The sequence below is a fragment of the Eurosta solidaginis genome, chromosome 1, assembly GCF_040869045.1.
Source record: "Eurosta solidaginis isolate ZX-2024a chromosome 1, ASM4086904v1, whole genome shotgun sequence".
NCBI classification, from domain to species: domain Eukaryota; kingdom Metazoa; phylum Arthropoda; class Insecta; order Diptera; family Tephritidae; genus Eurosta; species Eurosta solidaginis.
The window spans coordinates 115,650,817-115,669,546 of record NC_090319.1 but is presented as its reverse complement, the minus strand read 5'-3'; the positions used below and the strand labels follow the sequence as shown (position 1 = coordinate 115,669,546).

Genomic DNA, 18,730 nt, shown 5'->3' with positions numbered 1-18,730 from the left:
TTTAATGTTGGTTCCCAAAAAAATGAAGTATTTTACTATTTCTAAAATATGGTTGCCAATAGTGGCGTGTTTGGCAAGACCCAAGTACGTTGACTACTATTTACTTGATAAAAGCATGCACTTCACTTTGTCCTCAACCACCATCAAACCTATCTTTTCCGCTTCTTTTTCCAGTTTAAAATAAGGGAGCATACGATATAAAGATATAAAAAAAAAAAAATTTAAATGTAAGGCGCGATAACCTCCGAAGAGATCTAAGGCCGAGCTTCTCTTCCAATTTGCGTCGTGCTCCTCTTAATTTTCCATATAAATTGGCCGGACGGGACCTACATGTTTTATGCCGACTCCGAACGGCGTCTGCAAGGCAGATGAGTTTTCACTGAGAGCTTTTCATGGCAGAAATACACCCGGAGCGCGTGCCAAACATTGCAGAGGGGCGACCTCGCTTAGAAAAATGTTCCTCTAATTGGGACCCCTTTTTTCTAAAATTTTGATGTTGCTTTGCCCGGGGTGCGAACCCAGGGCATACGGTGTGGTAGGCGGAGCACGCTACCATCACACCACGGTGGTCTGGGGGAAAGTTAGAAATTCACTATGGAACCTCAAAAAATTAAAGTTCTTATTTGTGTGTGATACCAAAAGCGAGGAGGGAGATGGTCAATGCGTATCACAAAAGAATCAAAGTTCAGATTACCCTAGAACACTCAAGGAATTACAACAATTTATTTTTTCTAATACTTAAAATGTTTAGCTATATTGACGACGGTATCACACTGGGGTGTTGAGATTGGGTTGTCTCAGTTTTGGCCTGTTTAACCTTTATCTACTAAATACATAAATATTTGAATTCTTTTTAGAATTCAATAAGTTCCCTCAACGGTCGTTATTGAAAGATTTCGATTTCGAGAAATATAGTATGCTGGATTGAGAATACTATTAATACATAGTACAATTTAGGCCGAGCTTATGTTCTACGTCGAGCTGTTTTCGATGTTTTTACTACAAATTTGCACGACGCGAACCCCGAGCGGCATCTCAAAGCACATGAGTTTTCTCAGAGAAGTTTTCCAAGCCGCAGGGTGGGCTTAGACAAATTTTGTTCCAATTGAAAGCACGGTTTTCATTTCATATATAAAGTACTTCTTTTTCATATGGAATGGCTGATATGTGAACCATCCAAAACGTCTGTTTTTGTGCAAAGATTGAAGCTGTTATTTTCAAAGAAAAAGAGCTCAGATCTATGCACATTAGGTGGGGTAAATTTTGGCCCCAATTGCAGACGGTCAAAAGGGTGCCGCACAGGTGTCAATACTAAGCTTTCTCTATGGAGGCTCATGGATTTTCAATATCGAAAATCGGTTATGCTATACATATAAATAAAGACTCATTATATTAAAATCTGCACTTCAATCACCATGCCACAACCTTGAACCGTTTCCCATAGAGACCTACATTCATATCGTCGCTTCGCTCACAAAAACAGTTATGTGTTTTTCAGTAACTTTTCAGGAGATCAATAAAACTAATTAACTAATAAGTATGTTAATGATGTGTGAAGGAAAAAATCAAGTTTTTTAACCCATAACGACGTGATAAATATTTGCTCTGTTTTATAGCACATACCTGATTTCAAACATGATTCAAATTTTATTTTGGCGGTAGGGAAATGTACGCAATTTTTGCCGTATTTCCTCATAATGCTTACGGAGATACCCCCTTAAGCTCTTGAGAGGTGTAGCTTCATCAATCAGATGTATGTTGGATTTTCAGGTTTCTGGGTATTCAATAGAAACTGTTTAGCATTTCATTTCTCTCCCTAATGTGGAGTACTCCCGGCTCATTATGTAGGTGGTGTTCTGGTGACATAAGAAGACAGCCCGCAGCGGTTCTGAGGGCAGTATTTAGCAGGCCTGTATTTTCTTCCAGTGAGTAACCTTTAGGCTTGGACACCATATCAAGGACGCCCAATTGCTTTGTAAGAAGTAATGAGCGTTTCCTTGTCTTTAGCCCAAGTGCTGCCGGCAAGAGACCTGACTTTCGGTACAATTGCGGTTGCATGCTCTCCAAAATGTAGATCCTTATCGAACGTCACACCCAAGATTTTAGGGTGTAAGTCAGTCGGTAGCGTGATGACGATGTCGGGATTAAATAGATTATATTGCACTGAATGGTGGGTGATAAACGCGAGGTCGCCTCCATTTCCGCTCTCGCGATCTTTTCTGTGGACGTTATGTGTTTGGTCTCTTGGATCGCTGCAATGCGGATATTATGCCGCTGTATGAAATCAACTATCTCCGTGATCTTCCCACTTAACCCATTACGGGTTAACCCATACTGGTCGTCACTCTGGGGGTAGGGGATGGGTGACTATGTCTGAGTTGAGGGAGGTCAGGACGCAGTTGCTGTTGTGGCCCTGGGACTGGACGTTTCTGGGTAAGCATTTGGGTACCGGTGTAGTTGGGTTTGCGGCCTGGTAGCATGGCGCGATGAAACCCGTCGGGGTGTTACCGTCGCTGAGACAAGAAGATCTAGGAAAGTGGCACCGTCCAAGGCAGTAGCTGCATTGGGCGGATGTCGCAAACATATATATTCTGTGGTGGCAAACGGTGGTAGGGACTAAGAGTCTATTTCTATTCGAAGGCTAGTGTCGGAGAGAGGGGGAGATGAATACGGGGGCGGGGCTGATGCTTGGCATTGCTACCGACTGTACTACGGAGATTGTAGTTATGAGTAGGAGCGGCCGTATGAGCTGGTGGCGCTAGAAGCAGCGGGTACTTGTTGTGGCTTGCTGAGCAGTGGGGTTACTAGGAGCTAGTGGGGAGGGGGGCTAAGGCGCAGAATACGGGTCGCCCTTTGGCGTAAACAGCAGGGAGCCACAAAATATTTATATAAGTTGCCAGGACGTCGGGTTTTGGGGTCTAGCCCAGAACATCCTGTCCGATGCAACCATCCCTTGCACGTGACACACTGACAAGAGTATAACCGTCCTAAAAAGATTATTTTCCGGCAAACCCCGAGTCGTTCCGGTACATAGAACCGGCTGCCTTGGGACGCGTCAATTTCTTCGTATTCGTCCTCGTCCTCTATTTTTTCAAACATGCCAGTTTCTTCATTAAGAATGCCATATTATTCCTTATTTAGATTAAAAACAGAAATATCTTTGGAGACGGCTAAACAATAAATAACTTTGCAATGGTCGACTTCCAATTGCATCCGAGCAAATAAAAATGTAGAACCTACATAGTATAAACAGTATGTGTTTGTGTATATATGTATGTAGATGGTTTGTAATTATTTTTTACATTATAAGCAAGTAAGTATATAACACTTTTTCAGAGTACTTCTAGTACTGCGAGCACATAGCTGTTTTCGATCACTTCTAAACCAAAAGAGATATAAAAAAACGGCATAAGCAGAAATGTGTGCTCTATATAGTGATAATAAAATATGCAATAAAAAAATTTTGGAAAAAACACATAACTGTTTTCGTTGGCGCAGCGACGATATGATATTATCGATTTTGGTTATTAGAAATTAGAAAACTCAACTTTAATGTGTTGAGTCTTCATGGAGATATCTTAACTTTGACCCCTGTGCCTCACCCATCAGCCAACTCCAATCGGGATCAATATTTATATGTGAAATTTTTGACCTAGGTACTACCACCTGGACCGGTGAGACTAGGAAAGATCGTTTATTTGATTTATAAGTACCACCCTAATGTGCATAGATACGTGCTTATTTCTCTTCGAAAATAATTGCTTCCATCTTTGCACAAAAACACACGTTTTGGGTGGTCCACCATGTCAGCCATTCCATAATTGAAATTTCGTCGAAATAATGGCATTCGCCGTAGATTGCTCGCCTACTACCAAAAAAAAAAAATCACTTCATTTCTAAGTACTACCCTCCTCATGTACATACATTTATCGCTCAACTGACTTACAAATCAACAGACAGAGCAGGAGCATATGGCAATCCATCAAGTGAGTTTTGCGTATATCAAAAATATTAATACATTTTTAAATAGATGTGTGCCTTAAATGCACAGTGGCGGATAGGCCAAAAGGCAATGAAGTAAAGTCATGAAACAACTGCTACATTTCAATAACTGGAAATAACATATTGTAACGAATTTAGAGAAATTGCACTTATTCCAAATCTTCTGCTAACGTTCGAATCGCTAAACTGTTGAATAAATAACTCCAATATTCAATAATGCAAAATGGTCTTTATTAGACTACTTTGAAAATAGTTCACATAACACTTATACTTCACAACCAATAGCGTGCTTAAATCAAGACTGGTTACTGACTACTCAGCTTTCGCTGCTTTTATACTCTCTGTTGCCTCGTTCACCCATTTCTGCAAAGGTTTAGTAACTTCGCGAAATTCATACCAGGTTACTAACCACATATGTACATGTATATTTGTAGCTTATACTCTCTCACATAGCCATATTCGTGTGTATATGTGAGCACTACTTCGGCCGATGACTACATCTGTGTGTGAGTTATCTCTTCATTGCCCTGTATGTGTGTGGGTAAATGATGATTAATGTGTTTATGTAACTTGCTTTAATGTTTTTGTTGTTGTGCATTTATTTAGTGATGTGAATAATTAGTGATGCTAATATTCGTCACAATATGTATATTTATTGTTTACCTCTAGCTTACATATGGTAGTTCATATAGGTAGTTCTGCTCAATTATTTCTTTTTACATTAAAAGATTAATCTAAATAAATAATTTGTTAAATAAATAACAATATTAAACCTATAATAACAAAAACATTGTTAGCTAGTAACAAGAAGTTGGTAGAAACTGAAAATTGGTTGATAGTTTTATTTGCAAGAATTATTCCAGTAGGCTCTTAACTTACAGCCATTGTACACATTGTACAAAAGTTGAGGCCCTCATGACCGTATATATCGTTGGGGAAATGGGAGGAATAGCGTTCGTTGGCATTTGTTTTTAACTAAACATTATTAGATACATATGTATGTATGCCTATATTTATGTTGGGGTGCCCCATTAACACATATAAATACATATGTATGAATGTATGAGGTGTGGGAGTTGCGTCAATATATAGGTGATGTAGGGATATCATACTAACCCCGCTACGTCTAATTTACCGACACCGCTGTCAATACAAATCGATACGAATTAACAAATTCGTTCGCAATTTTCAATTTTCCATACAAAATACTCACAGCACAATAAACACACATGCATACACATACGACAGTTAGGGAGAATGAACAAAACTAGTGTGATAAAGAGGCATAAAAGACGGTGGGGCGAAGTCTGGCTGAGAAGCAGCGAGTACACTACGCACCACCTCAAGACGCAAAACGCCATTCAACACCACAACAGGGAGAAGTGCACGCGTCAACGAGTGTATTATTATTTACGAAGCCATTATATATAAAATCTACTTACATATATATGAACTATATGTATAGTCTATGAAAATATTCGTACCAGTGATATCAGATAAATCGATGGCGACAGCAATGTCGTTTAAAGTATTAATGTTGAATTTGATGACGACGTCACCAAAGTGTTGACGGTTAAAACAATAACAATAACACTAACAGCATCGATGGCGGTTACAGTAACGCTGATGATGACGACGACCGCGATAGCGACACAACGTTGGGGATTTCAGCTTAAAAGACGGGTTGCTCTAAATACGTTTGTGACACGCGATGCAAAACTGAAAAAAGTGCATTGATTAATTGAAAAAATTGTGTATAAATTTTTTTAGTAAAGAGGCAAAGAATAGTACAATGAGTTGGATATTCCAAAAAAGCTCTAGCAACGGAAGAAGTATTTACAATTAATTGAAGAAATGCATGCTTCTTGTTTGAAGCATTTAATAAATTGTTTCTTTGTGAGTGCGTTCAGCCAAGCTGAATAAAAATAACTTAAGCCTGCATTAAAATTGCTGAGAATTCGGTTGTGTTAATAAATTTGTGAAATGGTACTGCTTTATTATTTAATTAGGAAATCGGTGAAGAGTTAATATATATAACCAACATCCACATCCCATGAAATACGTAGCATGTTTGTGTGCTGTAAATAAATAACAAAATATGAAAATATGAACTCATATAATTAGATCAATTCACAAAGGCCCTAGCCAACAAATGGAAGCTGCGTTATTAACAGATTTTGTTATGATATACTGCGATGGATTACGGGGGGGTAAATTTTAAAGTGTTGGGACCAATAAAAACGGAGTTATGGCACTTTTAAAAAGCTATATCACCATGTAGTGAAAACGTGAAAATAATAACGTAATAAAATATACATAAAAATCTATGGAGATGGGAAAAACTCTGGAAAAATTCGTTTGAAATGGGCTGAATATGAAAGCAAATGAAGAGCCTTAAATAAATGGAAGGATCTAAAATAAATATGTACATAGAAAAGTTAATCTTTCCAAAACTTTTTTATCATATCAATACTTCAAGTAAATTTACGGATTCGTTCAACTCCAAAAATACCAATTTAGATTTCTAAAACTTTTCTTACATTATTCAGTCTTAAAGCTTCTACTGATTGTTATATTTGCTTAGATTTGGTCTTTAAGGAAGTTTTTGCTTTAGCACTACAGTTTTGCCTAGTATAATTTTATACATAGATGCAATCGAAAGCCGCATATGTTGTCCTCTATGACACAAAATATTAGTCCAATTATTTGGCTAATATTAAAGATATAAAAGGTTAATCAAATATACTCAGTTACAGGAATTTAGACAAGTTTAAAGAAATCGTCTACAATAGTGAAAATGTCTGTATATTTATTCAACTTACACTATGTTCCGTCAAATCATTAATAAACACCCCAATAAAATGTCCATTTCGAAGCTTGATATTTTTTCAAAATACGTAATTTTTTGTAAGCATTCGCATGCACTTTTCAATTTAAATATAGAGAAGACAGAAATTTTTTAAGAGTTTCTTTGTGTACACGCGGCTGAAAATGTGTGTCCTTGTTGATGAACTTTGATTTTAAAATTTTAATAAATTAGCGCTTAACTGCCGAGCGATTTTGGTCATTCGTAAATCGCACATCGTAAAAAGTGACGCGAGCTATCGCAACAGCTGACACCTGTTGGGAGCACCAAGGCAGAAAAAGTCTTCCTTCACCTGCCTCCCCCACTCAAAGAAGGTCTCCCCCTTCCTCGGAGCGTCTTCGTCCATTCGCATAACATGACTTACCCAGCGAAACCATTGGGATTTTATTTGCTTCATTATCTTCATGTCTGCGTAAAGCCCATATACTGATAGGACCACACATCATCCGAAGAATTTTTCTCTGGAGCGCTCCAAGAGCCATCCCATATTCTCTTGACACCGTTCATGATTCCGAGCCATACATCAAAATTGCTATGATGAGCGACTTGTTGAGCGTGGTCTTTGAGAGCATTCGGAAATACAAAACTGTCCGAAGTGACTTCTTTAAACTAAATTTTTATGATGCCCCTTTGTTGAGAATTTATTAAAGTATGGCATATAAAGAAATTGGAAACCTACTTTAATTAAGTTCAAAATATTAAATATATAACGACCACTCACGTTAAATCCCTTACCACCAAACTATAAGTTTTTAAGTCGATACTGATGTTATTATTTATTAACAAGTAGGGAAGGCTAAGTTCGGGTGCAACCGAACATTACATACTCAGTTGAGAGCTATGGAGACAAAATAAGGAAAATCACCATGTAGGAAAATGAACCTAGGGAACCCTGGAATGTGGTTGTATGACATGTGTATCAAATGGAAGGTATTAAAGAGTATTCTAAGAGAGAGTAGGCGATAGTTCTATGGATGGACGCCATTTAGGGATATCGCCATAAAGGTGGACCAGGGCTGACTCTAGAATTTGTTTGTACGATATGGGTATCAAACGAAAAGTGTTACTGAGCATTTTAAGAGGGAGTGGGCAATAGGTCTATAGGTGGACGCCTTTTCGAAATGTCGCCATTAGGGTGGGCCAGGGGTGACTCTAGAATGTGTTGGTATGATATGGGTATCAAATGAAAGATGGTAATGAGTATTTTAAAAGGGAGTAATCCTTAGTTCTATAGGTGGACGCCTTTTCGAGATATCGCCATAAAGGTGGACCAAGGGTGACTCTAGAATGTTTGTACGATAGGGGTATCAAACGAAAGGTATTACTGAGCATTTTAAGAGGGAGTGGGCATTAGGTCTATAAGTGGACGCCTTTTCGAGATATCGTCATTAGGGTGGGCCAGGGGTGACTCTAGAATGTGTTTGTACGATATGGGTATCAAACGAAAGGTGTTACTGAGCATTTTAAGAGGGAGTGGGCATTAGGTCTATTGGTGGACGTCTTTTCGAGATATCGCCATTAGTGTGGGCCAGGGGTGACTCTATAATGTTTGTACGATATGGGTATCAAACGAAAGGTGTTACTGAGCATTTTAAGAGTGAGTGGGCATTAGGTCTATAGGTGGATGCCTTTTCGAGATATCGCCATTAGGGTGGGCCAGGGGTGACTCTAGAATGTGTTTGTACGATATGGGTATCAAATGAAAGGTGGTAATGAGTATTTTAAAAGGGAGTAATCCTTAGTTCTATATGTGGACGCCTTTTCGAGATATCGCCATAAAGGTGGACCAAGGGTGACTCTAGAATGTTTGTACGATATGGGTATCAAACGAAAGGTGTTACTGAGCATTTTAAGAGGGAGTGGGCATTAGGTCTATAGGTGGACGCCTTTTAGAGATATCGCCATTAGGGTGGGCCAGGGTGACTCTAGAATGTGTTTGTACGATATGGGAATTAAATGAAAGGTGGTAATGAGTATTTTAAAAGGGAGTAATCCTTAGTTCTATAGGTGGACGCCTTTTCGAGATATCGCCATAAAGGTGGACCAAGGGTGACTCTAGAATGTTTGTACGATATGGGTATCAAACGAAATGTGTTACTGAGCATTTTAAGAGGGAGTGGGCATTAGGTCTATAGGTGGAGGCCTTTTCGAGACATCGCCATTAGGGTGGGCCAGGGGTGACTCTAGAATATTTGTACGATATGGGTATCAAACGAAATGTGTTACTGAGCATTTTAAGAGGGAGTGGGCATTAGGTCTATAGGTGGAGGCCTTTTCGAGACATCGCCAATAGGGTGGGCCAGGGGTGACTCTAGAATGTTTGTACGATATGGGTATCAAACGAAAGGTGTTACTGAGCATTTTAAAAGGGAGTGGGCATTAGGTATAGGTGGACGCCTTTTCGAGATATCGCCATTAGGGTGGGCCAGGGGTGACTCTGGAATGTGTTTGTACGATATGGATATCAAATTAAAGGTATTAATGAGGGTTTTAAAAGCGAGTGGCCCTTAGATGTATATGTGAAGGTGTTCTCGCGATATCGACCAAAATGTGGACCAGGTGATCCAGAAAATCATCTGTCGGGTACTGCTAATTTATTTATATATGCAATACCACTACCAGTATTCCTGCCAAGATTCCAAGGGCTGTTGATTTCGCCTTGTAGAACTTTTTCATTTTCTTCTACTTAATATGGTAGGTGTCACACCCATTTTACAAAGTTTTTTCCAAAGTTATATTTTGCGTCAATAAACCAATCCAGTTACCATTTTTCATCCCTTTTTTCGTATTTGGTATAGAATTATGGCATTTTTTTCATTTTTCGTAATTTTCGATATCGATAAAGTGGGCGTGGTTATGGTCGGATTTCGGCCATTTTTTATACCAAGATAAAGTGAGTTCAGGTAAGTAGGTGGGCTAAGTTTAGTAAAAATATATCGTTGTTTGCTCAAGTTATTGTGTTAACGGCCGAGCGGAAGGACAGACGGTGGACTGTGTATAAAAACTGGGCGTGGCTTCCACCGATTTCGCCCATTTTCACAGAGAACAGTTAATGTCATAAAATCTATGTCCCTACCAAATTTGAGAAGGATTGGTAAATTTTTGTTCGACTTATGGCATTAAAAGTATTCTAGACAAACTAAATGAAACTGGGCGGAGCCACGCCCATTTTGAAATTTTCTTTTATTTTTGTATTTTGTTGCATCATATCATTACAGGAGTTGAATTTTGACTTAATTTACTCATATACAGTAAAGATATTAGATTTTTTGTTAAAATTTGAATTAAAAAAAATTTTTTTTTAAAAAGTGGGCGTGTTCTTCATCCAATTTTGCTAATTTTTATTTAGCACATATATAGTAATAGTAGTAGCGTTCCTGCTAAAATTCATCAAGATATCTTCAACGACTGCCAAATTACAGCTTGCAAAACTTTTAAATTACCTTCTTGTAAAAGTGGGCGGTGCCACGCCCATTGTCCAAAATCTTACTAATTTTCTATTCTGTGTCATAACGTCAACCCATCTGCCAAGTTTCATCGCTTTAACCGCCTTTGGCAATGAATTATCGCATTTTTTCGGTTTTTCGAAATTTTCGATATCGAAAAAGTGGGCGTGGTTATAGTCCGATATCGTTCATTTTAAATAGCGATCTGAGATGAGTGCCCAGGAATCTACATACCAAATTTCATCAAGATACCTCAAAATTTACTCAAGTTATCGTGTTAACGGACGGACGGACGGAAGGACGGACGGACGGACGGACGGACGGACATGGCTCAATCAAATTTTTTTTCGATCCTGATTATTTTGATATATGGAAGTCTATATCTATCTCGATTCCTTTATATATGTACAACCAACCGTTATCCAATCAAACTTAATATACTCTGTGAGCTCTGCTCAACTGAGTATAAAAAATATCATAAAACAAGTAATTAAATGTCTAAATTCGGGTGAAACATAACCTAACCTTATACTCCCAGCCGTTTGATACCCATATCGTACAAACACATTCTAGAGTCACCCCTGGCCCACCCTAATGACGATATCTCGAAAAGGCGTCCACCTATAGCCCTCATGCCCACTCCCTCTTAAAATGCTCAGTAACACATTTCGTTTGATACCCATATCGTACAAACATTCTAGAGTCACCCTTGGTCCACCTTTATGGCGATATCTCGAAAAGGCGTCCACCTATAGAACTAAGGTTTACTCCCTTTTAAAATACTCATTACCATCTTTCATTTGATACCCATATCATACAAACACATTCTAGAGTCACCCCTGGCCCACCCTAATGGCGACATTTCGAAAAGGCGTCCACCTATAGACCTAATGCCCACTCCCTCTTAAAATGCTCAGTAACACTTTTCATTTGATACCCATTTCGTACAAACATTCTAGAGTCACCCCTGGCCCACCCTAATGGCGATATCTCGAAAAGGCGTCCACCTATAGACCTAATGCCCACTCCCTCTTAAAATGCTCAGTAACACCTTTTATTTGATTCCCATATCGTACAAACACATTCTAGAGACACCCCTGGTCCACCTTTATGGCGATATCTCGAAACGGCGTCCACCTATGGAACTAAGGATCACTCCTTTTCAAAATACTCATTAACAGCTTTCATTTGATACCCATATCGTACAAACATATTCTTGAGTCACCCTTGGTCCACCATTATGGCGATATCTCGAAAAGGCGTCCACCTATAGAACTAAGGATTACTCCCTATTAAAATACTCATTACCACCTTTCATTTGATACCCATATCGTACAAACACATTCTAGAGTCACCCCTGGCCCACCCTAATGGCGATATCTCGAAAAGGCGTCCACCTATAGACCTAATGCCCACTCCCTCTTAAAATGCTCAGTAACACCTCTCGTTTGATACCCATATCGTACAAACATTCTAGAGTCACCCTTGGTCCACCATTATGGCGATATCTCGAAAAGGCGTCCACCTATAGAACTAAGGATTACTCCCTATTAAAATACTCATTACCACCTTTCATTTGATACCCATATCGTACAAACACATTCTAGAGTCACCCCTGGCCCACCCTAATGGCGATATCTCGAAAAGGCGTCCACCTATAGACCTAATGCCCACTCCCTCTTAAAATGCTCAGTAACACCTTTCGTTTGACACCCATATCGTACGAACACATTCTAGAGTCACCCCTGGTCCACCTCAATGGATATCTCGAAAAGGCGTCCACCGATAGACCTAAGGCCCACTCCCTCTTAAAATGCTCAGTAACACCTTTCATTTGATACCCATATCGTACAAACAAATTCTAGAGTCAGCCCTGGTCCACCTTTATGGCGATATCCCTAAATGGCGTCCATCCATAGAACTATGGCCTACTCTCTCTTAAAATACTCTTTAATACCTTCCATTTGATACACATGTCATACAACCACATTCCAGGTTTACCCTAGGTTCATTTTCCTACATGGTGATTTTCCTTATTTTGTCCCCATAGCTCTCAACTGAGTATGTAATGTTCGGTTACACCCGAACTTAGCCTTCCTTACTTGTTTTTCTTTATTTTTTTTATTTTTTCTGCAAATGAGCCGCTCAGTGCACACATCGATTAACACCCTAAAACGAAAAGTTGAGAAACGTGATGATGTAATGTATATTGTTTTTAAAAATTCCTCTGCTAATATGAATTCACATATATAATGTAGAATGCATAATTGCAGATATAGCTTTCATCTAACGGTATATAAAACAAGTAAAGGGGTCTAAGTTCGGGTGTAACCGAACATTATATACTCAGCGTGAGCTTCAATTGTACATTTCAGATAAATTGCTTTTCTACATTACAAGTGGCACCGCCCGTTTAAAAGAAAAATGCCTCCCCATTTCATCTTACAGTAAAACTTGATAAGTGAAATATCATTGATTCAAAACTATTTTTTGCTAAGCTATAGCTTATTATTCTAGTCTACGACCCTTTTAAACTTGTTTTATATCTAAGTTGCGGTGGTCTTTAATCGATCCCGTCCATTTTTACTAGAAATATTTCTGCTATAAGGAAAATATGTGTACACAATTTCATTACGATATGTTAATTTTTCTTCGATTTATGGCTCCCGAAACATAGAAAAATGCTTAGTCATAAAAGGGGCGGTGCCACCCCATTTTCAAAAATTTTAGTGTTTTCCAATTTAATGTTATAATTCAATCTAGAAAGTAAAATTCTATTGATACAAAGCTCTTTTTTGCTAAGATATAGCTTATTATTTTCGTCTACGACCCTTTTAAAAATCTTTTATATAAGAGTGGGCGTGGTCTTTAACCGATCTCGTCCATTTTTTTAGGAAATATTTTCTGCTATAAGGCAAATATGTGTACCCAATTTTGTTACGATATGTAAATTTTTCTTCGAGTTATAGCTCCCGAAAACATAGAAAATTGCTTAGTTATAGGAGCGGTGCCGCTCCCATTTGTTAAATTTCAAGTTTTTCCTATTTACTGTTATAAATTCACTTGGGAAATGAAATACAATTGATATAAAGCCCTTTTTTTGCAAAGATATAGCTTATTTTATTCGTCCACTACCCTTTTAAAAATCTTTTACATAAAAGTGGACGTGGTCCTTAACCGATTTCGTTAATTTTTCTTCAAAGCATTCGATATCGTAAAGGCAACCTCTCTGCCTAATTTTGTTATGATAGGTTTAACGATTTTTGATTTATGATTAATAATATTTGTAAAATTTATTTTATCACAAGTGGGCGTAGCCACGCCCATTTAAGATTTTTAAAAAGAGTCTCAATATCAGTCCACATGCCAAATTTCAACATTCTAGGCGTTTTATTTACTTAATAATCAGGTTTTTTGCGTTTTCCAAAATGTTATATATATAAAAAGTGGGCGCGGTATCATCCGATTTCGCTCATTTTCAATACCAATCTATTCTGGGTCCAGATAAGCTCGTGTACCAAATTTGGTGAAGATATCTCAATATTTACAGAAGTTATCGTGTTAACGGACATGGGTCAATCAAATTTTTTTTCGACACTGATGATTTTGATATATGGAACTCTATATCTATCTCGATTCCTTTATATCTGTGCAACCAACCGTTATCCAATGAAAGTTAATATAATCTGTGTGCAAAGCACGCTGAGTATGAAAATATACAGCCCAATTCTAAACGAAAATTCCGTGCGAGTTTTTTCCCCATTCCTATAGAACTAAGGCCCACCCCCTTTTAAAATACTCATTATAACCTTTCGTTTGATACCCATAATGTACAAACGCATTCTAGAGTCAACCCTGGTCCATCTTTATAAGGATATCCCGAAAAGGCGTCCACCTATAGAATTAAGGCCCACTCCCTTTTAAAATACTCGTTAACACCTTTCATTTGATACCCATATCGTAAACAAATTCTAAAGTTACCCCTGGTCCACCTTTATGGCGATATCTCGAAAAGGCGTCCACCTATAGAACTAGGGCCCACTCCCTTTTAAAATACTCATTAACACCTTTCATTTGATACCCATATTGTACAAACAAATTCTATAGTCATCCCTGGTCCACCTTTATGGCGATATCTCGAAAGGCTTCCACCCATAGAACTAAGGCCCACTCACTTTTAAAATACTCTTTAACACCTTTCATTTGATACCCATATCGTCCAAATTAATTCTAGATTCACCCCTGGTCCACCTTTATGGCAATATCTCGAAAAGGCGTCCACCCATAGAACTAAGGCCCACTCCCTTTTAAAATACTCATTAACACCATTTATTTGGTAACCATATCGTACAAACTAATTCTAGAGTCACCCCTGGTCCACCTTTATAACGATATCCCGAAAAGGCGTCCACCTATAGAACTAAGGCCCACTTTCTTTTAAAATACTCATTAACACCTTTCATTTGATACCCATATCGTACAAATAAATTCCAGATTCACCCCTGGTCCACCTTTATGGCGATATCTCGAAAAGGCGTCCACCTATAGAACTAAGCCCGACACCGTTTTAAAATACTCATTACCACCTTTCATTTGATACCCATATCGTACAAACAAATTCTAGAGTCAGCCCTGGTCCACCTTTATGGCGATATCTCGAAAAGGTGTCCACCTATAGAACTATGGCCCACTCCCTCTTAAAATACTCTTTAATACCTGCCATTTGATACGCATGTCATACAAACACATTACAGGGTTACCCGAGGTTCACTTTCCTACATGGTAATTTTCCCTTATTTTGTCTCCATAGCTCTCAACTGAGTATGTAATGTTCGGTTACACCCTTCCTTACTTGTTTTATTGACAATTTATAAAAATTTATAAACATATTTTTCATTTTTGTTTGTTTTTTGATGATAACTTAAATTTCCTGTTCCAGAATTCAATTTGCGTTGGTGTGTTTCAGTCAGCTTTGGAGTTTTTCTAAATTTACCAGCACAAGCAAAAGCTAGATAATTTTGTTTAAAGTGGTATTCTCGAATTCCATGCAAAGCAAAAACCCAAAATTGACAATAAGCTTAAATGTCTAAATTTCACCACTTAGTAAATTAAGCAGGCCAAATTAGAAAGGACTGCGAGCACCCCAACTATTTTTAAACCGGAAAATTGTTTCCATTTCTATTTCAGTTTTACTGAAATAAGTGGTAATAACTAATTTCTTTTATAATTTTTTAATAAATTTTTTTTTCGAGATTATGACCAACGTTTGGGCCTGGATGACCTTGAAGCATTTTACGCCAATGTGGGTGTCACAGGGAAGGAGCTCTTAAGGCTATTAACATAGAATGTATTTTATTTATTTATAGAGACCGCTTGTGGAGATATCGACCCAATTATACTAATAATACTAACCATGTCGTGATCGTTACATATTCAAATGCTAAGTAATGAATCAAAAGGGTTTAATTCATTATTATTAAGACAAATGTTAAATTTAGATATACTAAGACGGCTTTAATGCGCTTAGAGGGAAATGATAAAAAAATGTGTGCCAAACAATTTATCAATTTTAAAACGTAGCGACAGCTTTCTTTGATCTTCTTGGGCATTATTAATAAATTTGTTAAAGTGTCTGACTATATTTTCTTACCTCCTGGGAACTCCCAAATATGTAATATAAATCAAAACCAGGAGAAAAATTGTTTAGGATTTTATACATATCTCTATGCTGCGGAATTATACATACATACAAATCGTGGTCTACATTCACAAAGGTCGTAATCAACAATTTAAAAAAAAGTGTGTTATTCGCATGTTTTGAATTATATCTTAAAATAACCCATAATAAAATGTATAAAAGGCTCCATCTACATGCAGTGAGTTTGAAAAAATAAGATCTTGCTTGTCCTGTGAAATAGTAAATTTGTTGCATTTGTGTTCGATGTGTTCATGAATCAAAGGAGTGATATTGTCTTAAGTGATTACAAAATACTAAATTGGTCATATTTTTTGTTTATGTGTTATGTTTTGAATGCAGAATTTACAGATATTAAAGTGAAATTCATCAAAAACGATTGTTTATCATGCGGAAGTTGAAAAGGCCAGAAAAATCAATCAAATATGTGCATACTCCAATACATGTGTGTAAATACTTCCGAGAATTATAACTATAGTGAAGACACATTTACGTGACCAACAAACGACTCAACATTACATTTAGACAAAGGTGAATACGTGTCATGTATTGGCTCGATGGCAGTATTTCGCTAGATGAAAATTTAATTAGTGGACGTATCAGCGGCGGCAGTAACGGTGAAAATAGTGACGGCAATCAAAGTAAAACATCGTTGAAACAAAGTAGGTTGCAATAAAAGCACAAGTGTAATATTAAGGGGGTGGTGTAGAGAGCATGAAAGTGTTTTCACCCAAAATAGGTTGCGAATTTAAATTTCAATATTGTACACGTAGTACACATTAGTGTATGTAGCTTCAAATATGTATATGCACATGCCTACTTAGCTTTTATATTTGTATATATACCACCCACAATGGCAAAGTTTTGATTTTTTGCGCTCCACCGCCATTTTCTAAGAGACAGGGTATAAACAATAACGCCTGTAAAAAAACGTCTATGCGGAATGGACCTAAAGGCTAAATATGCACCAGAAAATTAAATATATCCTTTATGGCTAATATCTCCAAAACAAGTGATTAATATCTATGTAGTATATAGCGACTTTTTGTAGAAAACAGTCAGGAATAAATCCTTAACATAAGCTGTTCATCTGCAAGTGTACTTTGAAGGACTTTTAATAAGACGAAGTAAATTAAAAAAATTTTTTTTCTTTTAACTGCCACTAAAAGAAATTGCAAAATATAACTTAAAGTACATTAGCTTTCGTTTCTTTCGTGGGGCATTGAACACTGTTTCATTTTAAATTTATATACATTTTTGCATAGGTGGGATGATATCAAACTTAAAACAAAAACTGTTTTTAATATGTTTCTCTGTATGCCACGGTGGTCCGATCTTGTACCTCCGATTTTCTTTTTGAACATGATTAGGAAATATTTTCCACACTCTTTAAATGCATTTTCCCCAAAGTGCAAATCCTCGTCACTCGATGCACCCGAAAAAAAACTTTTATACAAAAGGTTTTTTACTTTTATCAGTATATACGATGATAGTTTTTTCAAAAAATTTGCAAAGCTGTAACTAAATTTATTAATTTAATCATATTTTACCCTGAGTACGAATGCCTGGCCAAAAACGTTTAATGATAGACCTTTTTCGATAAAATGGGGTCTAACCCCCAAAATTGGTATAATTTGACCATACCACCTGAGGCTTGGTTTCCAGTTCTCTTCAAAGACAAGGTATAGGCAATATTTTATGATATAAAATTTTATTCCAAGATGTCTTAAATAATTTATAGAATTTTTCAAAAATGACAATAAATCGAGAGTTTCGGATTTCGGCCATTTTTGAAAAATTATATAAATTACTAATGACATCTTACAATAAAATTTTATATCAGAAAATATTCCCTGCACCTTGTTCTTTAAGAGAGCTAAAACCAGGTTATAAGGATGCACCCTAACATCAAGTGGTATGGGGTATCAATGAACTTTTCTGACCAGGTATTCGTGCTCAGGGTAAAAAAGTACCTAGTGAAGCATTTGGTTTAGAATTAAAAAAAAATTATGATTAAATAATTTAATTTAGTTTAAGCTTTGTAAGGTTTTGAAAAAACTATCTTTCTCCAATACCAATAAAAGCAAAAAACATTTTGTTGAAAAGTTTTTTTTTTTTTGTGTATCAAGTGACGAGAATTTGGAACATGCATTTAAAAAAAAAAGTGCCTTTTTCCATTTTATGGGTTATCGGAATATGTTTGGTAAGTATTCCCTAACCATGTTCAAAAATAAATCGGAGGTGCAGGCTCGGCCTACCGTGATACGGAGAAAAAAAAGATAAAAATTGTTTTTGTTTTCAGTTTAACATCATTTAAACTTTGCAAAAAAATTATATAAAGGATTCATTCCTGATTTTATTCCACATAAAAGTCTATGTAACGATACTTGTTCCTAAATTACTTGTTTAGAAGATATTAGCCATAAAGGATATATTCCATTTTTGGTTCATTTACAGTTTTTGGGCCAATTCCGCATGGAATTTTTTCACTACAGATGTCCAGACTTTTTTACGGATATTATTTTTATACCCAATCTGTCAGAAACAACTGGTGGAGGGATACAATTTGTAACTTTTGCAGATCCCATATGTGACCCGGCCTATGAAAAGGTGGCGTATGACTAAAAAATAATAATGCAAAAGAAAAACTACTATGAAACTGAAGAAATGCATTGTTTATCTTTAACAGCTGTTTCTTTTTGAGTCATAGGCCGGGTCACA

At 37.0% G+C, this 18,730-nt stretch overlaps 1 protein-coding gene across 2 annotated transcripts in view; it reads left to right on the top strand.

Annotated features, from left to right (window-relative positions):
- The first annotated feature begins 5,384 nt into the window (after positions 1-5,384).
- The window catches only part of LOC137236741 (uncharacterized), a 208,403-nt gene continuing 195,057 nt past the window's right edge, over positions 5,385-18,730 (top strand). Inside the window, exon 1 of one of the 2 annotated variants that reach the window (XM_067759709.1) lies at positions 5,385-5,898. The gene's annotated coding sequence lies outside the window, so the exon portion shown is untranslated. Of the gene's footprint in view, positions 5,899-16,571; positions 16,672-18,730 lie in introns of those variants that run through there. The other variant, XM_067759714.1, reaches the window with a different exon arrangement.